Below are 23966 nucleotides of genomic sequence, written 5' to 3'. Positions count from 1 at the left end.
AAGCAATGTGAGTTGTCGAAAGCTATTACAGCCATTACGTTTGACCTGTGGCACTGTAATTTTATTTGTTCCCTCAGCTTGGGAACTGTAACAAAACTGTCATTCTGTCATTTAGGTCTGTAAAAGGTACCCTCCTGGCTTCACACCCAAAGATAAATAACACTGCCTACTCAGAATGTATTCTAACAAGATCAAAATGCAACAAGTGTTTGGTAGTGCAGAGCTGAATTTCCATATAGATTGCAGGCTGTTTTAATTAGCAGGTCTACAATTGGATACTAGTCCCATTGTATCATTATGGTTACATTTTGCATGATTTCACTTATGATGAGCTGAAAATGCAGTGAATCCAAGATCTCCATTTTCTACTTAATTCGGTGAGAAGCTGTGCTTATCCAACAATGGCCTGATCCCAAGCCACCTGATACCAATGGGACTCTTTCCTTTGTATTTCAAGAAAAGAGCTGTTTGTTTTTCTTTACCAGTTTTTATCATTGGAGAAGTGGGAAAAGAATTTATTTTCTGACTATATCAAGTTTCTTCAGAAGTACTAAGAAGCTCTGGGAAGACTTGGTTTCCCCACTTAACTATTCCAGTGTGATTGGTCTTGTTCTCTCTTCCATAGTCAATGCCATGTCCTGTGCTTGTGACCATTCTAGCATAATTGTGAGAGTGGGGACTACCTTGAATCTTCATAGCATATATCCTGGATATGGGGAAGGCTAGATGTAGATGTCTATTGATAGGGAAGACAGCTTAGTTGATGAAGATTTTGTATTTTAATATGTAAAATTGAGGAGCTTTAGAGGTATTCGAGATTAGCAGCATGGAGCCAGAAAAGGTTAGTGATTTGGCTTAGCACTTTTAAAAAATATGATATTAAGGGTCTTGCTGTTCATCTTTAAAGACATAAATTAACATGTGCATCTCTCTTTCCTGTTATGGCCAAGGTCAGCAATGTTGATGAATCAAAATTGTCCTTTGGTTACAATAAGGGTAAACATTCCATGATCAAGGGATGATTTTTTACTAATCGCTTACAGGCATGATATTGCAAATATTTAAACCTATGAGGGTTTTGAGAACTTGCAGCCCTAAGACTTTATTTCAGTGCTGGTGGAGGTAAATGTAAGAATTCCCTTGGATACGAAAGGTTTTGAAGTCCCTCATTTACCAAATCTAATATAATATATATACAATCTGTAAGATAAGCACTTCTTCTCTTCATTGTGGAAAAGCCAGCTCCTGCACCAGAACAGGCTCCATTACCCTCTGTCTGAGCAATGTAAAGGTGAACAATGCCTCTACAGAGGCAGGAATCTGAGCTTATCCACCTCAAATGTTGTCTGAATGGTCTATTATGCAGCCAGATGTGCATTATTTTAAAGACCTACCTCCAACTTCTGTCTGTCTCCTTCTCCTCTGGCCCTCCAGCCTGTCAGTATCTCTTAGGGTTTTGTCTTTGCCTTTCCTTTTCTGTCTGCACTCTATCCTTGGCCAGCTTCATCTGGTCACACTACTTCAGCTATTGCCTATCACCCCTATATTAATGAATTCTTATCTAGCGCTCCACCCCATATTCTTCCCTTCCATTCAGCCTCACATCTCCAATTGCCTCTGTCTTCCTAGATGCCCTAACACCACCCCAAAATTAAAATGCCACAAAATAAGCTCCTCCTTCCCCTGCCATCCCATTCTCGGGGACAGGAATGGCATGAAAAGATACAAAGTCAACACTGGGGGAAGGAAACAGAAGGAGCTACAGAGAGGCGTAGAAGTCAGAGCAGAGATATAGGCTGGGGTGGAATTGTGCAGAGATTTACATAACTTTTATTGCCTTAGATTTGTGATGACTGCTTTACCCAAAATTCGGAATTGCCATGAGTGAGGTATGCAATTGTTCTCAAACAAGGTGCGGTAAAACTCGTATCATGCCACATCACGTGTTATAGATTTCTTGGGGTGGGTTGGTTGGCATGCTTATTTGTTTTGGAGGCAAAGGGAAGCGAGGGGGCTGAATGGTGGGACTGCCCTCTGAAAGAATAGAAAAAATGATGTCATGTTGATGTCAAGTGCAGAATGAAGTAACTTCATTCTGGTGGATCCTACTTATCTACTCTGGGACTGTTTACACATCCACATGCTGTAGTTAGGATTAGGTTTGTAACTTGATGGTTGATGATGAAATAGTTCACTACTCTCACAACACTGAAGTCAATGGGACGACTTGTACCTGGCTGCATGATCAGGCTTTGTGATACACAAACATGCAGTAAGATGGATATGTATTTATAAGTGAGCCTCTTAGCCAGCTGAGGAACGTAGCAATTAAAATTTAGTAATAGGGCAGGACATAGAGACCTCCAGCAAGACTGAGCCCCCAGTGAGTTAGGAGCTGTACAAACACATTGTAATTACTTCAGGGCAGGGATTGTCTTTTATATCTCAATAGACAAGAAGAGAAAGTTACTTTCCTTAAGTCATGTAGTAGGTTAATGATAGAGCCAGGAATAGGGCTCCTGCCTCCCATACCTGTTCTGTATCCACCAGACCATAATGCGTCTCTGTAATATTAAGCATTCCATCCTTGTATTGAATATAAAGCACTTGTGAATGTGACCTCTGGATTTCTCACAGCACTTATGCTAACTAACTGACTGGATCATTGAATTCATTGGACTTGTAGGGAATGCACAGAGAACACGCAGGAGTTCCATTTTCCTTTCATGCCCGTAGTACTGCAAAACTGTGTGTTCCTTCACTCAAATTATCAGCATGTCAGTCTGAGCTTGGGGAGGGGAGGAAGATTCCAATCTCCAACTTTCTGGCAGCTAATTTAAGACTTTTAATCTGCATTACAAGAAAAACCTGTTCCTCTTCCTCATGAAAATTTGAGGATGGAGATGAACAGATAAGGCATCACATTTCATTGCCACATTTCCTTTCCTTTTGTAATGAGAGAAGACCTGAGAAAAGAGGTCTCTGCTCCTTACTGAGAAGTAATCCAAGACTCAACCTCCCCCCCACCCCCAATCCCTACAACAGATCACTACAGCTACTCTATCACAGTCAAGGATGCAGCAGCCTTTGTGGGTGTGGTGTGCACCTCCTCCCATGTAGGTCTCTGAGATCCACTCTTCCCCAAGCCTGACTTGAAATACACTCTTGCACCAGGGCACTTCCATGGCTACTACGAAGACTGCAGAATAGTGCTTCCCTGCACACTAGTCCAGAGCATACAGGGCCTTCCCTAACCACGTGCATCATAAATGGGGCATTTTCCTATCCTTGGGTATTCAGCCCAATACTGGGCCCTACAATAGTTGCACTGAAATAATTTCTTCCTTTGAGATGTTCCCAACATATTCCCCATATTAAGGGTATGCCTCCCTGCCCAGCAGAATTGTTCAAAACTGAAGGTACAGTCTTGGTGTAATCATTGTACATGTGAACAAAATGTGCTTCACTGAAACTAGACTCTAGGGCAGGAGTTCTCAGACTTTTGAACTGGTGACCCCTTGCACACAGGAAGCCTCTGAATGCGACCCCCCCCCCCCATACATTAAAAACATTTTTTTTGTATATTTAACACTATTATAAATGCTGGAGGCAAAGTGGAGTTTGGGGTGGAGGCTGGCAGCTCGTGACCCCCCATGTAATAACCTCGAGACCCCTTGAGGGGTCCTGACACCTCAGTTTGAGAACCCCTGCTCTAGGGTGTCACTAAATGTTTCCATTATTACTGAAGGGAGGGCTCATAGTCATGTCAAGATTTCAATCTCGCGGCGTGGCACTGTGGGCCACTAACTGCCAGGATGGAGGAGGGATATCACTTCTGCTTTGTCCCTTTGCCCCTTTCTCACTTCCTTTGCCATTCCTTCCTCTGTCTTTCACCCTGCCCAAGTCGAGGAAATCTTTGTTACTCCGTCAGTAAAAGTTCCAGTTCTATTTCTACCCCTGGCTGAGGCCACAGCTGTTGACAGGCAAATTATGACCTAGATCAGCTGATGTGGCAGAGAGAAAGTGAGCAGAAGTAAGCACTGTTATGTGTTTAAAAGGAAGCCCTTTCTTCTCATAGAACTAATGGAGGTTTTGTAGCTGTAGTTCCCATTGACTTAGGACATCCAAGATCTACTGTGGTCTGATTTCCCTAAGAGCAAAGATGACCCACGCCTGCCTATAGTGTGTGTGTCCGTTTGCGGGAGCGGAGTGAGGGCAGCTGGCTTCAGCAGTGTTACAGTGCATGCTCAGTCTGTGCTAAGCAGCATATCTGGGGGGCGGGGGAGAGCCTTTGATCCCCCATGTTGTCCCCCACGTATCGCCTCTGCCCAAGTGTGTGATGTTATTGAAAATGGGCTAAATCCTGCAGTCCTTACTCTGGGCTGAGTCATCCCTTCTGTGGGAAAAGCTGCAAAAAGCAGCCATGCTATTTTTAATTTGGGGCACTTTTATGGGCGTATCATGTCAGAAGCAAAATGGGATTTTCCCATCCCTAGACATTGGGCAGGTAGGCATGATTTGCTGATATCCCAGTATCCATAAGAAAATCCTCCATGTTTGGAGACCTCTGCAGAGGATGCACTTCCAGGGCATTCAGGCAGATGCTCTGTAGGACTACCCGGCCTCTCACCCGCCAAGTGCAGGATGGGGGTCTCAAGGTCCCTTTCCAAAATCATACAAGAATGAGGAAAGCCAATGTTTCCTGCAAATCAGCATTATCTGGGCCTGGAAAATGCCCACTGATTTAAGGGGGAACAATGGTAGGGATAGTGCTACATCTCTTCCGAAACCCTGGAGCACCAAAAGTAGGCATGAGCCTTCTGTGGAAAAAACGTCACTTAAGAAAAATATTTCTGCCCTTGCTGACCACTGAACTAATTTTGCAGATATTCTATATTCTTACCTTCCAAGGCACTTTTGGGACAATGTGCATTGACATCCTCATTCACTTGTCAGGCAAAATTCTCATTTGCTTTCCAAGAAAAAGTTAGCATTGGTTACAATCTGGCAAAGAGTCATCTCTCCTTCTTCCTGCCTTTAGCGTCAGCTACAGCAGTTATCTGAATCTCTGCAAGCAAGGCATATAATATTAACAAACTGCATCTTTAAAACCAAAATTTTAAGACATAATTTTCTTCCGCTGTTGTAACTGTTAAAAATGCAAATTACAAACAATAGGCAAAAATCATTTGAAATATCCCTGATGAAATATCACTTGATTTTCTCCATGGTGTATTATCTGTACCCTGCCTCATTAATACTAATTAAACACTTCCCTGCTGTAAGAAGTAAAATATCAAAACAGCGTCAGGGTTACTTGCTATATTGCTTCTGCTAATAAAACAAAACTCCATATTGTACTTATACAATTAAATCTAATTCAGTACTGGGGCAGTAAGATGGGGGTGGGGGGGTACTGTACTGAAGATTCAGAAATATCTGTTAATCTCTTTTGGAGTTGCAGCATCTTCAGCTCTTATAAAGGTCACACTTTTTTCTTTTGAGTTCTTTTTATTCACCTTCTGCTTTCCAAGCCTTTAGGGCACACTTGCATCACGTTGTCAAGCTTTTCTCTCCAACCGCAAGGGCTAGAACCTTACTACTTTACTTGGTTGGTTTTTTTTAATGAAAGCTGAGTGTCTATGATCCCAGCAGCTGCCGTGTTAAGAAAAACACCAAATCTTGCAAGATTTGTAATATAGTCACGACAGTTGGCAACATCTGATGTTTCTTCTCTATCTTCCCCCAACACTTTGTCCGTGATCCTCATGTGCCTATGCATGTCGTAACTTAGCCTGCACAGCTATACAAGGGAGTAAGGGAGAGTAAGACCTCCTCTTATAAACCTGTGGGAGCTATCCAGACCTTTGATCCAGGCAGAAAGGAGTAGGCAGGGACTGTGTGCCCACTTACTCCCTGCCACACTCAGTCAGCACAGGTGTATGGGGGTGGGAGAGGGGAGAGATGTAATTTACTGCTGGGTCATTCACAACTTCCTCCTCCCTGCCCCACAGCAAGAAGAAAGCAGGGGAGGAACTGCTACTTTGAGGGATGTATGAGTCAAGGTGCCTTCAGGAGTGGTGCAGTTCAACTACTGCTTCCTCAGGTCTGGGCCTAAAGCAGGGGTCGGCAACGTTCGGCATGCGGCTCGCCAAGGTAAGCACCCTGGCGGGCCAGGCCAATTTTATTTACCTGCTGACACAGCAGGTTCGGCCGATCGTGGCCCCCACTGGCTGCGGTTCGCCATCCCGGGCCAATGGGGGCGGCGAGAAGCAGCATGGGCAAGCGATGTGCTGGGGGCGGCTTCCTGCCACCCCCATTGGCCCGGGACGGCGAACCACGGCCAGTGGGGGCCGCGATCGGCCGAACCTGCCGTGTCAGCAGGTAAATAAACTGGCCCGGCCCGCTAGGGTGCTTACCCTGGCAAACCGCGTGCCAAACGTTGCCGACCCCTGGCCTAACGGATCAATCTCGCCCACAATGTATTCTCATACTACAATTTAGTTTATTTTGTATTACCTAAGAGCCCCAGCCCTAGAGCAGCACCCCCCTAGGCTAGGCACTGTACAAACACAGAACAAAAAGCTGGTCCCTGTCCCAAAGAAAACTAAGGGTCTGTCTGTGGTGCAAGCGCAGGGTGTGATTAGGGTGCGCTTTGGGACAGTGCATGATTGTAGCAGGAGTAACCACCCCCAGCTCGCTCCAGTTCAGTTGGGACAGGGAGCAGGGAAGTGGCAGTAGTGTGCACTTGTGTGGACTAGACCTGTGTGTATATTCAGACGGGGGTACAGCCTAGCCCTATCCTAATTATAAAACAAGGGACAACAGCTGGATGCAGACAGATGGGGGAGCACTGTTCCCTGCGGCAAAGATCTTGTGTCATCCCGGCTCTAGTGTAGGATTTCGGTTTAAAACACAGCTAACAGCTTCATGGACCTTCTTCCACCCTGCAGTAGCCCTGGCCTGAGAATTCCCAGGGACGTCGGCCTGGATTTTCCTTCTCCCCTTTAGTGCCAGCATTGAATGGCAACCCCGACCTTTGCCCAGGCGTCCCCCCTTTGCCACCGGGACTAGCAGCCAGGAGGCCCCACTTGCCCGGGTTATTACCACTCTTCCTAGGCTTAGGCCAAGCCCAGTCCCGGCTCTGCCCCGCTGCCAGCCCCTGGAGGGCTCGGACGGGCTGGTGACAGAGCCTGGTGTAACCTGAGCGGGCTCCGCGGGCTGGCGTCGCCTTAGCCCGGCTGCTGCGTGCACGGGCGGCAGAGCCAGCCCGCCCCTCCGCCGACGCAGCGAGGCTGCTGGCTGGGCAGCCGCGGAGGAGGGACCGGAGGGAGGCGGCAGAGGGTTAGCGGCCTCAGGGGCACGCCGCTCACACCCCCGGCGCGCAGGGGGCTGCCGCAGTTTGCTGAAGGGCTTCCCGGAGCCGGAGCGCCGGTGGAGCTGCGGGGCTGGGGCTTGGGCTGGAGCCGGAGCCTCCGGGGGCACCGCTGGCGCTGCAGCCCGCAGCCTCGCCGCGGGGGGACGGGGACGTGGCGGTCGCTGCAGTCTGGGTGTGTTTCCCCCCCCGGGGGTGCGCGCGCGGGGAGGGACGAGATGCCCCAGGATGAGAGCTGGGCTTGGCCCCGGGTGGCTGCTGCAGCTCCCAGCCCCACGCAAGTGGGGAGGGGTTGCGGGGCACGGGACTCCATGCCGCAGGGGGGTAGGGGGGCTGTGGGGAGGGGGGGCTTTGTGGCGGGAGTTGGCGGCAGGGGGCCGGGCATTGCAAGCCGTGCATTGGGGGGCAGTCACTGTGGCGGGGTGCTGGTTTCGGGGAGGGGGCGCGGTCTGGGTATTTCGGGGCTTTGGGGTGGGGGTTGTGTTCTGGGGTGTCTGTCAGGGGTCCATGAACAGCGCAGGGGGGGATTAAAGAGCACCGGGCTTTGGGGTGCAGATATTGCGTGGTTGGGGGGGGGAGAGTTCCGCGGGCTGCATTTGGCTGTGACCTCCCGCTGTGCCTGGAAGGGGAAAGGGGGTGTGCAAGTGGGGTCTGCAGGAGGGAGCGGGGCTAGGCTGGGCTGGAGGAAGGCAGCAGGCAGGTATCCTTGGGGGCTGTGTTTCCCTGCCGCGGTGGGGGGAAGCTGGTTCGGTCTGGGCTCGGGGGGATTCTGTTTAGGGGCAGGGTCCTTTTTGTTTGCTTGGCTCGGCCATAGGAGGGCGATCGCTGAGTGGCGATGGAGGAGTCTGGTGGGGGGCGACCCGGGGGAGCAGAGCTGAGAGCGAGCAGCGGCGGGGGGCCTGGCTTGATGCAGTGAAGACGAGGGCGAGGGGAGCCGCCAGTGCCCGAACCCTCCGTGTGTGTGTGCGGAATGTCAAACACTCCCTGCCATTAATCCGCGCCAGCGTGTTTCGCTGCTGCTGCGGGCACTCACCAGCCAGCTATTTTTATTAGTGTTTTAAAGGGCTGGAGGGAGTCGCCTGTGGGGGAGGTTAGCTAATGAAATCCATGGAGTTCACTCATACAGCCACCGCACAGCGCCTTCCCACTGGGGGTCCCCGGCAGTTCCTCCTTTCAAGTCTCCTCACATCCTCTGCATGCTTAGTACTGGCGTGTTTGCAAGGAGCGGAGCCCTCTCTGGGAAGCTGCAAATCCCAATTTAAGCGCCGAGCTAGCAAGACCGCTTCAGTCTTTTCTCCGTGCCCCGGCTTCATTTAAACTTCCGAAAAGTCTTAAATGTAAATCCGTGGGAATTCTGAGCCGTCCTCCTCAACGAAATACCAGGGCTCTCTTGGGAACATTTGAATACTATTTGCACATGTAGGTACAAAGGTGACTGGGAGGCAATGAGTTAATTATCAGATGGGAACTCTCGGTAGCACCCAGGATAATTTGGGAGCTTTTCGAATGAGGTTATTTCTCTCAAGTGTTCCAAATGTCCAGGGATAATTTTTATTAAAAATTATCTGTATCTGCTTGGCAAATTATGCTATCCCTGGATCACTGTGAAATAACAAAGCACACTTGTTGCAGATTTTAAATGTTGAGGGTTTAATTTAAAACCGCTATAATATAGACTTCCCCCACCACTTCATCCCCCATTTTTTGTGTCACTTTTGAAGGTTATTCAGATGTCTGTAGGAGGGTTAAGAGCCACCGTGTATGAGCAACCACTTGAGTTACTTAATGGAATTAATCATTGGCCAGAATGAGCAGTAGCAGTATTAAGCCTTGTTGGTTTTCAGCCATAATCACTTATCAACTGCAGAAAATGTATGTTAAGGCAGTAACTTGTTTGAATGAATTCCCTGATTCTACTAGTGAAATGGAAGTGTTTTTATTTTGAGACGTGAGTAACATTTCAGCATTGTAATGAAATGCTGGATTCTAGCATTATCTCATAGCTCAGGTATGTCCATTGATATTCATGTCTGGTGAGTGCTTTGCAAGGGTTTTGCATAGCTGATAGGGATTTATTTCATTTTCACAATTATATTGTGTTGACTCAATTGCCTTGGGAGCTCTATAAGGCTGCTTAACTTTTTTTAATGAGTGCGAGTTGATTCATATCTGACTAGCTCACAATGTTTTAAGTCACTACACACAGCTGAGAATGAAGTGCTGGGACACTTAAGATATTTGTTTAACATTCATTGTGCACATTCTTGAAAAGTCAGTGCATGGGTGAGTTTTTTATTTAATTTCATTGCACAGCTCTGTGTCAGCCTGTATTTTTGACTTTGATTGCCCCTATCAGATTTTATTTCTGTACTAATGGGAAATTTTTAGTGCAGATATAATGTAATAAATATATGGAGATATACCTATCTCATAGAACTGGAAGGGACCCTGAAAGGTCATTGAGTCCAGCCCCCTGCCTTCACTAGCAGGACCAAGCACCGATTTTTTGCCCCAGATCCCTAAGTGGCCCCCTCAAGGATTGAACTCACAACCCTGGGTTTAGCAGGCTAATGCTCAAACCACTGAGCTATCTCCCCCCAGCCCCCTTTTGAGATATAGTAAAAAAAAAAATTCCTATTAGTTTTAGAACACCTGCTCAAAGATTGTTTTACATGATGACCATGTGAGCTCTTAAGTAAATTAAACCACGTAGGTGTCTTTTAATAGCACAGATAAGTAGCAGTAGTTCATGGAGGTTTCTGTATAAACGGATGGTTTTTCCCTTTCTCAATGTATATGCAACTTCAGTACTAATAAGAGCTGTATGTGTACATTTTGAGTCTGATTCTGCTTTCTTTGCACACTCAAATTCCATGTACAAGGAATATAAGACCAGGTCCCTTAAGGGGTTAAAAAAATGCCCCTAGGAACGGAAGCACCCAGAAGACCTTGCTTTAGAAGCTTGAGAAGCTGATGTATATTTTGAGAGTGGGATGGATTAATTCATGCCAGTTTTTGTCTGGCTTTCTAACATTGAAGCAAGTCAGTCCTGCAGTTAGGAACGCACAGCTCTGAATTAGTAAGCTATACAGATACTGTATTTGTGGCAAGCTTCCCCAGGAAATGAAATGCCTTTGTAACATGCATAATGCAACATCCACTGTTATCCCTACTATTACCATTATCACTGTGATTTTGACATTTCAACATGCTGAACTATTCATTTGCAGCTAGGCCGCTCTGACTTCAGCTGACCAGCAATTAGCACATTTGCAGTACTTGAGTTCAAGCTGCCAAGATTCTTTAATTAATTAATTTATTTTACTGGTATGTTGGCTGTCTCTCTGCTAGCAGCCTGTACTGATGGAATGTTTCTTAATTTTCATGGTGCAGTACTACATGTGAGAATATTAAATGACCGGAGATTTGAGAGGAATTTATTGTACATAATAAAATAACCGTAGAATAGATTTGTCCTGCAAATCTAGATGAAAGGACAATTTTCTTTAAAAATACACATGCATCTTCATTTAGTTCAGCCCATTGCCATCAATAAAATACTCCTCAGCCCACAAAGAACTAAACCCTTCCCACTTAACCAATTCACCGCAACACTTTGCAGAAAGGCTGGATAAACAGACTTTGCAGCTGGCCTTGAAGGTCAACAAAGTTGGGCTATCAGAACAATGGGAGAATAAGTTCCAGAGTCAAGAACTCTTCACTGAGAATATCCTGCTCCCTTTGCCAGATGAATATACAGGATTGTCTGCTTGTTCTCAGCTATGCCACCTGCCAGGTTATAAGAACTTGTTTGCAGTGTGTAGCCGTATTGGTTCCAGGATATTAGAGACAAGGTGGGTGAGGTAATCTCTTTGATTGGACCAACTTCTGCTGGTGAAAGAGACATGCTTTCAACATGGAGGTGTTCTTTAGGTCTGGGAAAAGTGCTCAGTGTCACAGCTAAATAAAAGGTGAAACAGATTGTTTAGCACAGGGGTTCTCACAACAAATTTTTTGGTGGCCTCAGAGTGCAGCTACCAACTCTTGCTGGTGGCCACGCTGACAATTTTTCCTAAAATACTTAATTAATTTTAGGAAAAATAAATAAACATGCACATATACAGGTCCAAACCATTGTCATTTATTTATGTGTGTTTTTTTCAGACTCAGTAATAAAAATAATTTACATTTGTTGTTCTTTACTGGGCCTAAACAGAATAGAAACACAAATAAGGCGCTTTGCATGTTCTTGTCTTTTTTTGTAGTTGTTTCTTGTGCTTTTTTTATTGTGCTTTTTTTTTCTTTCCCCTAAGACTTGCTAGCTGGTAAGTCTTCTGCTGTGAAAAGTGATATTTGTATGTTTCTTAATATCACTTTTCACAGAAGATTTACTCAGCCCCAGCGAGCCCTGGGACAAATTAATGGATTAATGAGCGGCAGCGGGGCCCAGGGACGATGACGCGGGTGGTGAGCCTGGGGCTGAAGCCTGGAACCAGAGCCTGTTACCACATGGATGGAGCCCAGACCTCCGTGACTGAAGCCTGCCTCCCCTACCCCTGGAAAAGTGGGGAATTCACCATCTGCCTGCACCTCCAGCAGCAGATGGTGGAGGGGGGCAGGGCTGCTGGCTGCTCTGGGAGGGGGCACTGCTTTGTGCCTCTCCATCACAGCCCAGGAGGCTGTGGCCACATTTGAGAAACACTGGTTTAGCATAAGTAGTTAACATGTATTGTTAGTGACCATTCAAGGTGAAGTGGCTTGTTAACACTTCTGCAATCATAGAACAAAACAGGGGGATTAGTGGGCCACAAATTGATGTAATAAACTGTAAATCCAGTGTCTTTATTGAGAGCATGATTTTAAGTGTCTAGCAAAGTTATGAATTTAAGCTCCCAGGCTCATTGTAATAACACTCCCCAAAGACTGACACCAGCTGTCTCCTTGAGTTTCAAAGTCCTACATAAAAAGTCTTACTATAGGGGTCCTGGCCCATTAAAAAATGGGTGCCCAAACTTAAGTTCTTATGCTGCATATTTAGGTGCCTAAACATGGAACATAGGAATTGTCATACCAGATCAGACAAATGGTTGATCTAGTCCAGCATCCTGTTGAATTCTTCTTTAGCTGTCAGCCCCTTTTGGCATGGATTGAAATTCCTAGGGAAAAGATCGTCTGTTACCTGGTCAAGGGATGTCTGAGGCAATTAGCCAATGGAATGTTCCTGCTGTTCGGAGATCAGCATGTAGGCAAAACAGAACATAAGTTATGAATGAAGTGGCAGTCTTTATGCTGAATTCAATTTTTTAAATCATTTGCAGTTGATCTCTTTAATAGTGTCTTAACAATTTCAAAATGTATATAGCCAAATTCTGTTCTCTGGATTCACTGGGCCCAGATTGCTTCCCACACTAGTGTAAATCAGGAGTAAATCCACTGAAGTTGGTGCAGTTAATCTTGGGATAAGAACTGTGTAAGTGAAGAACTGGACTTTGGCTATGTCTACCCTTGTTTGTAAAACTTATGTTGCTCAGGGGTATGAAAAAACACACCCTTGGCTGACATAAGTTACAGCGCCAGAAGCACTGGTGTGGACATTGCTCTGTCGGTGGAAAACGATCTCCTGCCAGCATATCTACTGCCACTTTTTGGGCGGTGGTTTAATTATGTCAACGGGAGAGCTCTCTCCTATCAGCTTAGAGTGGCTACATCGAAGATCTTACAGCAGTGCAGCTGTGTCTGTAAACATAGCATAGTAGAATGGGGCAGGGAGTTGGGGCATGGGGAGAGGCTCAGGGCGTGCAGGCTCCGAGCGGCGCTTACCTCAAGTGGCTCCTGGAAGCAGTGGCACGTCCCTTCTCCGGCTCCCATGTGGAGGCGCGGCCAGGCGGCTCTGCACGCTGCCCCATCCACGGGCACTGTCCCTGCAGCTTCCATTGGAGCATGTAGGAGCCGGAGCAGGGCCATGCCGTGGCTTCCGGGAGTCACATGGCGCGGCTCTGACCCAGCGCCGTGGTCGGACCGCCGGAGCGGGGCCAAGCCACGTGGTGCGGCTCACGAGCCAGTTTAAAAGGGCTCGTGGGCCGGATCTTACACGTGAGCCATAGTTTGTCCACCCCTGGACTATATATTGAAAAATGCAGTAGGTCTTCAATTGGTATAATTCCTACCTACCAGTGTGCCAAAATGGTTGATACTTGTTTTCAATATTTCAAGAATTTTAAGAGCTCTCTCCTAAAAGTATTTTTAAATCAAGGGTTGTATATGTTTCATGGCTGTATTGCTATGGCAAATTAGTATTCTACATCAGTCCACTCCATCCTTCCAAAGGATAAGTCATTAATTAATTTTGTAGCAAGACAAGTGCAGATTAGCAAAGTTCACATTCATCTAAATCATAAGCGAACAGTATTAAGAAAATATATCACAGCTATAGAAAATCTGCTTTCCTGTCCTTGGATTCTTTTGCTGGCATGGAAATTTCCGATCATTCAAATCTGTCAGGAGGTGGGAGATAGAAGGGTGATCTGGTGGTTAAGGCATTGGACTGGGGTTCAGATTCAATTGCCCAAGGTCACAGACTTCCAAGTGTAGCCTTGGGTGAATTCTTAGGATGGAATTTTCGTAAGGGCTTAGCAAGGCCCTAGCTCTGCTTCCACTGAAATCAATCACAAAACTCCCATGTACTTCAATGGGAGAAGTGTTACATCAGCCCTGAGTGCATCTGAAAATCCCATCTTTAGACCCCAATTCAACAAGGTACTTAACCATATACATAATTTCAATCATATGTGTAGTCCGTCCAACTTCAGTGGGACTGCATGGGGTTGAGTACCTTCCTGAATAGGGGCCTTAAATCTTTCCGTGCCTCAGGACAGCTGTAAAAGGGAGATAATGGCTTTTCTGACTTCTCTATTTAGATTGCAAGCTCTTCAGGGCAGGACTGTCTATTGTGTTTGCACAACTTCAAGTACAAAGGGGCTCCAATCTCATTTGATGCCTGAAGACTGTAATCCTAATAAAAAGATCGTACTGCAATTTGGGTCCAGAATGATGGCATAACAGTCTGCAGGGTTGTTTTTTTTAAACCATGTTTTAAATGAGAAGTTTGTGATATTGTGCAAAATGTACCCTCTTGTTTGCTTCACTTTGTCAGAGTGTAACTCCAGATAAGCCCCCTCAAAATTAGGCAATTACATTGTATGAACAAACCTTGATATTCAGTTATGGTTGCAGGGTTCAGTATTCTGCAGTCTTCACCCAATAACAATCCCATTGACTTCAATGGGAGTTCTGGCTGACTAAGGGCATACTGTGACTGAGAGGAAAAAGCAGCGTTCAGGATAACTTCAGAGAGGTATCAAGTATCAGAGGGGTAGTCGTGTTAGTCTGGATTTGTAAAAAGCAACAGAGAGTCCCGTGGCACCTTTAAGACTAACAGATGTATTGGAGCATAAGTTTTCGTGGGTGAATGCCCACTTCGTCGGATGCATGTAATGGAAATTTCCAGTGGCAGGTATAAATATGCTGGCAAGAATCAGTCTGGAGATAACGAGGTTAGTTCAATCAGGGAGGGTGAGTCCTCTGCTAGCAGTTGAAGTGTGAACACCAAGGCCTTGGCTACACTTGGCAATTCACAGCGCTGCCGCGGCAGCGGTGTGAAGCGCGAGTGTAGTCACGCCGCCAGCGCTGCGAGAGCTTTCTCACAGCGCTGTAAGTATTCCACCTCTCCGAGGGGAGTAGCTTGCAGCGCTGCAAGCGAGCATGCAGCGCTGCAGGCGCTGATTACACTGGCGCTTTACGCGCTGCACTCGGGGGGGGGGCGTTTTCACACCCCTGAGCGCAGCAAGTTGCAGCGCTGTACAGCGCCAGTGTAGCCAAGGAGGAGAAACTGCTTCTGTAGTTGACTAGCCATTTCACAGTCTTTGTTTAATCCTGATCTGATGGTGTCAAATTTGCAAATGAACTGAAGCTCAGCAGTTTCTCTTTGGAGTCTGGTCCTGAAGTTTTTTTGCTGTAAGATGGCTACCTTTACATCTGCTATTGTGTGGCCAGGGAGGTTGAAGTGTTCTCCTACAGGTTTTTGTATATTGCCTAGGGTTACCATATTTTAAGTGTCCAAAAAGAGGACACTCCACGGGGCTCCGCCCCAGCCCTGCCCCTTCCCGGTCCCGCCCAACTCCGCCCCCTCCCCTGAACGCTTCGCCCCTCCCCTGCTTCCCGCGAACATTTGATTCGCGGGAAGGCTGGGGCTGCGGGGCGCAAGGAGGTACAGCCCAGTCCGGCCCCCCCGGCCAAGCGGCTCCCTCCAGCGGCCGACCGGCCCAGGCCAAGAGGCTCTGGCCCCGGCGTCTCCCGCCCGGCTCAGCTCGGGCCCTGGGGCGCCGGCTCCCGGCTGAGCACCCCCAGCCCGGCCCTAGCCCCTGGCCGAGCACTCCCGGCCCCACACCGCTGGCCCCCGGCCCCGCACTGCCAGCCCCAGCGGCAGTGGCTCCGGCCCCCAGCTGAGCACCGCCGGCCCCTCCCTCCCTATTTTTCTCAGACATGTCTGGCTTTTTGGGATTTCCTCTCGGACGGGGATTGGAGGCCCAAAAAGCCGGACATGTCCGGGAAAATCCGGACATATGGTAACCCTAATATTGCCATTCCTGATATCTGACTTGTGTCCATTTATCCTTTTACTTCAGAGAGGTAGTAGAAAACAATTAAATCTAACAGAATAATGATGTTGTTTTAAACGTGTTGCTCTGTGCTACGTCTTTATGTGACATGAGGCCAAAAGTAAGAGATCCCCTACAGTTCTGTTGAGCAGGAAGAATGATTTCCTTGGGCCCTTGTTAATAACGAGGAATACCAATAATGTATTTTAAGTAGGATAGATTCCCTAAAAGAACATTAACTGAATCTTGAGAAGTGTCAGTAGGGTTACGTTACAGATGGACGTTATCACTTGGGAAAACTTTAAAATATTCCATTAAAATATAAATCTGTTTTTTGTTCACACTTGTTTTAGAATCTCCTTTGTAACTTTAGCTCATTGATTAAAGAGAGGAATTGTGGTCTAAGGAGGAATGATGTCTTTGTTAATAAACTGCACTGGGACTCGAGATTTGAGTTCAGTCCCTGGCTCTGCCACAGACTTCCTTTGTGACTTTGGATAGGTCACTTAATCTCTCTGCTTCAGTTGTACCAATGGGGATGTTAATATTGCCTTTGTCATGTCTACTTATATTGTAAACTCTTGGGGGCAGGAACTATATGTACAGTACCTAGCATATTTTCGGATGGAGTCTCCTGGAGCTGCTGGAATAACCAGAAAGGTATTTCTTTGTAAACCAAGGGGCTGTCACTGGAAAGTGTTTTTTTTTTTATTTTATTTTTTATTCTGATCCTCATAGTGAAGTCATGTAATACTTGTGACATCTCAGTTATTTCTATGGCATCATAATATGTGATGTCATAAGCAAAACATTATGATTCTATTATGGGGGTCAATCAGAATGAAATCTAGGCTTTGAGAAGGCGAGATTTTATCTAAACACAAATATTTTCATCAAAAGCAAAAGTATCACGAATAATGTAGGTAAAACATAATATGTTGCTCTTTGCTTTAGGCTCCATCCTAGTCAAGTATTGTACCAGCACAGAAATCTTCTACACATAAATGTAACAAGCATTTCAAGGACTTAATACCGTGCTCTGCTAACTTTTAATTAAATTTATGGTCATAACCACAGTTACAGGATTAGCTGTGTAATGGTAAGGGCAATAAATAGTAAAATACGGAAGCACAAAAATGCTAGTTATATATCTGTGTTCTGTGGTGCAATGTTATATGTAGAAAAACCCAATAACCTGCCTGTAGCTAATACCTTTTTTATAGTTTCTTATTAACTTAACTGGGATCTGGTTTGGGTGTTCTGTTGATGGTATTACGAACATCAGGCTGCTGCCCGTAGACGACCATTGGGATCAGGACTCTGTTGCGTGCAGGGCTGTATCATTACAAAACTACTGGGCAGGCACAGTCTCTAGTGTGAGGTATTTCATATCTAGGTACATAGTGTTGTTTCACTGTAAACAAGGAGCTATTATCAACATCAATGTGGATTTAGGGGAGAATATAATGGACACCCAAATCTCTCAGTGATAGAGCCTAGAACAAAAGAGGGATTAAAATAGAATGTGCTCCTTAAAGATATATGATGGAATATTTAGTAAGCAAGTTTTATGTCTCATCCCCAAATGCATTACAGAGCTAAGGGGGAGGACGGACCCGGAAGAGATTTTATGGTGAGAAGTAACTTGATATTTTGTACAGAACGAGAGAGAGAGAGGGTTGAGATGTCATGGTGAGTGATGAGACACACTTAGAAATACAGTAAAAAGTGAGACTGAGTACAGAGCAATTGAAGGGCTGACATTCAGCCCAGACAGACAGAGTCAAAGATAAGGGCAAAAGTGAAATGATTCTCAAATACATCTCTTTTGGAAAAATACATACCCATCTTCATTCCCCAGACTGGCCTTGATGAAGATAGCCCTCAGCATCCAAAATCATATCATTCCGTGGTGCAGGTGGGAATGTTAGACATGCTTGATCTCTCTCTCTCTCTCTCTCTCTCTCTCACACTTACACTCTCTCTCTCGCACGTGCACGCACACACACTTTTTTCAGAGCTTTGAGTAGGGTTTTAGCTGCATAGCATCCACTGAAGTCAATGAAGGAACTTCCCCAGCTAAGCCCCTTGGCAACTCTTTGACGATTTAGCCTAGACTCGTTTGGGTGGGAGGGTCAGCAAATGCAGCTGTATAAAAGCTTCCTAGTAACAGCTAATAGAGAAGGGGGCTAAAGAGCAAGAGAGGAGGGTAAATTATTAAATTCATTTCATTGAAATATGCGTGGGAAAGAAGGGGATGTCCCTGTGCTTTGTTTGACTTAAGGGCTTGACTACAAATAGTTTTTGTACTGGTTTTACTTGTATCTCTGTATGAAATGGTTATAGAGGTACACTAGTGTGGACACAGTTATACCAATATAAAGGTGCCTTGTATCAGTATAGGACAGAATAGTTAGACATCTAACTTTTGTGTATAGAGAGAGTGATCCAAAAACCCCTCAGTCCCATCTGGCAAGGGGATTACAAGAATATCCTTATTCTGGGATGTACATTCTGGTTCACCAAAAAGTGTTATCTGAGGTTTTAAATGAAGCCAGGGTCACATTGGCCATTCATATTATTGTGAATTTTATGTAGTGATTCAATGGAAGAAGTTATGTATATATGCTGAAAATGTGTTTTAAAGTCTATATCAAGGCAGAGTTGACAAACAAGTCGGAGGAAAGATGTTTGCTCCCCTGTCTCTCTGCATGTAAATTAAGCGTTGTAAGCCAACACAATGGCGGCCCATCTACATGCAAAGTCAACAGGGAGATGTGAAATCTACAGGAAAATAGCCACAACGATTATCCTGGCTCTGAGTAAAAACAATGAACTTTGGGGATGTAAGTAGAACGGATAAAGACACCCCTTTAGCCTGTATCAAGGAAGTAAATGGATGGCATGTTTATATTCATGAAAATGAGCTCTCTGCTTTCTTGGATAGAAGACGTTGCAAAAGACTTGGCTGAGATAAGTCTTCTTTAAACAGAAGTTTAGCCTATTAAGTTTAGATTCTAGAAAGTGTGTTATGATTTTGTTTTATATGTAATCCTTTTGTTTCCATTATCCTTATTCACAATCTTTTGAATCTTGAACCTTTAATAATAAATTTATCCTCGATTTCACCATAAATATATCTAAATGCTGTGATATTAAGATAGGTGCTGATTCTGAGCTGAATCACACAAACAGGTGTGTACACTGATCCCTTAGGACAGCAAACCTGTTTCTTTGAGTGTTCAGTGGATTAGGGTCTGGACATGACAGGCAGATGCTTCAAAGGGGCTCAGGGCTGTGGTGCACCTATTGTTAACCTGCAAGGCAAAGTAAGGGCTGGTATAGCCCGAAGGGGATTGTCTGGGTAGCTTTGGGTATGTCTATACTACCTGCTGGATTGGTGGGTAGCGACTGATCTGTCGGGGATCGATTTATCGTGTGTAGTGTAGATGCGATAAATCGATTCCTGATGGCTCTCCCTTCGACTGCTGAACTCCAGCGTGGCAAGAGGCAGAAGCAAAGTTGACGGGGGAGCTGTGGCAATCAACCCCACGCCATGAGGACGGAGGTAAGTTGAACTAAGATACGTCGACTTCAGCTACGCTATTCTCGTAGCTGAAGTTGCGTATCTGAGGTTGATTTCTCCCCCCTCTGCCCTCCTCTCTCCCCCCCGTAGACCAGGCCTAACAGGCTGGAGGTGTCAGGGAGCTGATATGCAGTTAAGCACAAGCAAGTGTCCCTCTCACTGGAGGCGGGGGGAACAAAGTGACTCTTATTTCTGGGTACCCCAAGGTCAGTCACAGTGAGCCATAGGACATCTTTATACTGGTGTAGCTGGCCTCACATTAGAGGTTGTACTGCGTTAATGATTGCAATGAAAAAAAATATTTAAATTGGTACATGCACACTTGGATTGTCTTAAGTTCCTTGCCTCATTGGCATCGGGGCAGGTTTAGTGATACAAATATAGGCCAAGGGGTTACCAAGATCTAGCACCACCATCACCACCAGAAAAATGCTCCGCTTGCAAGATTTTCCCTAACTGTTTTAGTGCAGACCTGGGGAAAACACTAGGGCAAGGAACCACATGGAATTGACATGAGTAGATCCGCCTGAGCCTAACCAGCATCTGGCAGCAAGACCTAGCATCAAAAGCCAATAATTAGTGCTAATGCATTAATGTCGTTTTTTGCTGTGAATAAAAAGAGATTTCTTTGTTGAGGAAAAAGGATGATTTGACCAAACATTATTGTGCCATCTTTTTTTATCATATTTGTCTGTTGAAATATATAACCGTATTCCCAAAACATTAAAGAGAACCAGAACTGTCCAAAGAGCCTTAAATCTCAAGCATACTTCTATTATGTTTTCTTGTAAATAGGTCACTTTTTCTTCCACCTTTAAAGGCCCCCCGGAAAGTAAGCACAAGAAAAGATTCCTGCCGATACACTCGTGAGAACAATACTCCCATGTTGTTATGGAAACTACTATCAGTGATTTCATAGACTTAATTTGACCTGATTTTAAAACACTTACTTGCTTGCAAAGTGACAAGGAAATAGTGGGATGTGTCACAGATATGCAGTTCCAATTCTTCATATGTTATTAATGTGAGTGGTATAGCACAGCTTATTTTCATCTGGAGAGGAACAGGCATGAATGTGGCAGGCAAAAGTGTCAGGACTTGAGAAAGACCATGACTCGCTTGCAGAAAGATCAAATATATGTAGGAGAGAAAAATAACAAAAAACTTTTCAAACAAAATTTTAACTTTATGCATTCAAGGTTCAAAATGTAGTTGTTTAAATTGTTTGCAGCACACGATCAAGACAAACCAGACCATATCCTCAGCTGGGATAAATTGGCATAGCTTCATTGACTTCAGTTGAGCAATGCCAAGTCAGATGAAGATCTGGCCTAATAAATATGTTCAAAGAATAGTAGTAAATTGTTCCTTTTTAGTTCAGAATCAACAAGACTTTCCTGCTCCTCAGGCTACCGCTGCTGCTTTTTAGGATTATCAGGAGGAAAAACTAAAGAAAGCAATGGCTTGAGTGGATCATTTCATTGGAGTCTCTTGCCAATCACAATTAAACTGACCAAAAAAAACTTGAGTATTTTCCTCCTTGAGAGCAAAATAATTCAATATTATTCAAATTGTCTTAAATAAAGCTTTTTCTGAAAAACCACATTAATCAACCTTTTTTTCTCTGTGTGGTACTATAACTCTGTGTGTCTGGTGGCACACACCAGTTCTAAAGTAGTTTCACCAGCACTAATGAACAGCATAAAAGTAGCTCTTTTAATGCTATTTTTTTGCCCTTTGCAGCCTGGCTTTATGCTGGCATCCATTCCATGCCCCTGATCTCCATTTTCATCAGACAAAATGGTATTTTAAGACTGCCTGTGTTAATCTTATACTCTGGAGACCTGGGTTCAAATCCTCACTTTGGTCATAAGATTAATAGAATTTAGAACAGGGGTCTCAAACTCAAATGACCACGAGGGCCACATGAGGACTAGTACATTGGCCCGAGGACTGCATTTACTGACCCCTTCCCCCCCCCCCGTCCCACTCCACCCCTTCCATGAGGCCCCGCCCCTGCCTGTCTCTTCCCACCCTTTCCCTGCCCCCATTCCAGCCCCTTCCCTGAAATCCCCACCCCAACTCTGCCCCCTCCCTGCCCCCAGGGGTGTGGCGGGGGCTCAGGGCAGGGAGTTGGAGTGTGGGGTGCAGGAGGGATGAGAGGTGCAGCAGGGGGTCAGGGTGCAGGGTGCGGCAGGGGGCTCAGGGCAGTGGGTTGGGGTGCAGGGTGCAGCAGGGGGCTCAGGGCAGTGGGTTGGGGTGCGGCAGGAGGTTGGGGTGCAGGAGGGGTGCGGCAGGGGGCTCAGGGCAGGGGGTTCGGCTGCAGGAGCGGTTCGGGGGGTGGCAGGTTCCCTGCCTGCCTGGCTGCCCTGCCCCTGCTCCGGGAAGCGGACGGAACCTGGGGAAGGAGGGGCACAGGGATGTGTGTGGCTGTTGCTTCGGGCACCGCCCCCAGCAGCTCCCATTGTCTGCAGTTCCCCATTCGCAGCCAATGGGAGCTGCTGGGGGCGGTGCCTGAAGTAACAGCCACACACCCCTGTGTCCCTCCTTCCCCAGGTTCTGTCCGCTCCCCGGAGCGGCGCGGGAGCCTGCCCTGCCCCCAGTGCGCGTCGGGCTGGAGCCACTCTAGGTAAACGCTGGGGGAGGGCAGGGGGGCTGTGAGGAGCCCACGGGCCGCAGAAAATAACCCCGCGGGCCGCGTGTTTGAGACCCCTGATTTAGAAGTAGGAGGGAAATACTGACTTAACCATTGAATATATCGCTTCGTCATTGCCAGATTGTTCAGTCATCTAATGGAAATGACATAGATGGTTTCATCTTACTCCCTAGTAGATATAAACTCTGAGGGAAACCTTGGCCAAGCTTTTCAAACATCATTTAGTGATTGTGTGTGTCCAACCTGAGATGCCTTAAAGAGGCCTGATTTGTAGAGGGTGAGTGCACAGCACTTTCTGAAAATGAGGCCACTTTAATATATGTCAGGATGAAAAGGTCTCACTTTTGAAAATCTTGGCTCTGGTTGTTGTGTTTGGAGGTTTTTTTAACCTACTGATTAAAGCCCCACATTCAGCATGCCATATAAATACTACGTATCACATAATCTGACATGGTTGATGGAGAGGAACAGGACTAAAACTGAGGAGGGCACTGTAGTTTGATGAGGATACATTGCCAAAGAGTTCTGGAGAATGGTTTTAATTTTCAATTAAAATTCGGGGTACAATTTAATTGAGTTCTTTGCTCAGGAGGCAACACAGCTTCTAATGACAGCTAATTCGTTGAAAGCCTTTGTATTTTACATTATGTTGAAATAACTCTAAGGAGGAACGTTCTGGGGGCAATGTTAGATTTGGAGTTGTGACTGGAAAGATGGCAAGAGATTAGATCACATTTACTAGAAAGGGACCAAGTGACCTTCTCCGTTGGATCATATGAACTAGAACCATAAACTCCCTAAACATTAAATCTCACCAAATAAGGGTCAATCCATCCTCATCATCATATCCACTCATTATACTCCGCACCCGAACACAACCATTCTATGAACTTCATACCCTCATATCTCAATGTCTGTACTTTGACCCATCAACCTTTTACCCCCAATCGGGGATATTGCAGATTATGTATTCCTCATGCCGCCTGATCTTAAGCCAAACTTTGCACCCTCGATAATCTGTCTGTTGTTCCCTGATAACCAGAAACTTCTATGCTCAAACTCTGTTCACTATTATTTTTTTTAACATCACCTTAATAAAATTTTTAATTCTTGGAGCCAGATTCAGAGAGACATACTCATTGAGCCAGACGCATCCAATCTAGCTCATTCCGCGAGTGCTCCCATTGATTTCAGTAAGGTACTATTCAACATGACTAGGGGTATCAGAATCTGGTATCACACTCATTATTCTGTGACTGGCTGAGCCAATAGTCTTTTGGTACATGATGCATTCTTTCAAAATGAGCTTGATTGAACACAGGCGTGTTTTAAGGGTGTCCTTCCCCTCCACTCCCCTCAAGCGTTTAAATTTACATCAGATGCCTCCAATTGTCTCCTGATTTCTGTAAATTGTTTGCAGGCTCTTCCCTCTTTCTAGTGCTCTTTCTGGGCCTTTCCCTAGTTTCACGGTTTTGGTTTTATAATTGCAAATGTTTGGTCAAACCCTTTGAGAGAGAGAGTTGTTCTTGTGACGTCTGGGAAACACAAGTTCAGATCTCAGATATTTCTTGCCTAGTGTTCTTGCTAACTCTGGCACGTGAGTGCACCCCGCTGGGCTGCACAAAGGACAGGACTCCCATAGTGACCCTCTGGACAAAACTTATAACAGACTCTGTCCTGCTGAAGCAATGG

The 23966-nt window shown here is 45.7% G+C and overlaps 1 protein-coding gene across 5 annotated transcripts in view; it reads left to right on the top strand.

Moving 5' to 3' along the window:
• The window catches only part of LOC117878783 (A-kinase anchor protein 2-like), a 174756-nt gene that overhangs the window by 4020 nt on the left and 146770 nt on the right, over positions 1-23966 (top strand). Inside the window, exon 1 of one of the 5 annotated variants that reach the window (XR_004646083.1) lies at positions 7345-7550. The exons of the other annotated variants lie outside the window; for them this stretch is intronic. The gene's annotated coding sequence lies outside the window, so the exon portion shown is untranslated. Of the gene's footprint in view, positions 1-7344; positions 7551-23966 lie in introns of those variants that run through there. 5 annotated transcript variants of the gene reach the window in all.

The sequence above is a fragment of the Trachemys scripta genome, chromosome 6 (genome assembly GCF_013100865.1).
Source record: "Trachemys scripta elegans isolate TJP31775 chromosome 6, CAS_Tse_1.0, whole genome shotgun sequence".
NCBI lineage: Eukaryota > Metazoa > Chordata > Testudines > Emydidae > Trachemys > Trachemys scripta.
This window is presented reverse-complemented; position numbering and strand designations above follow the sequence as displayed.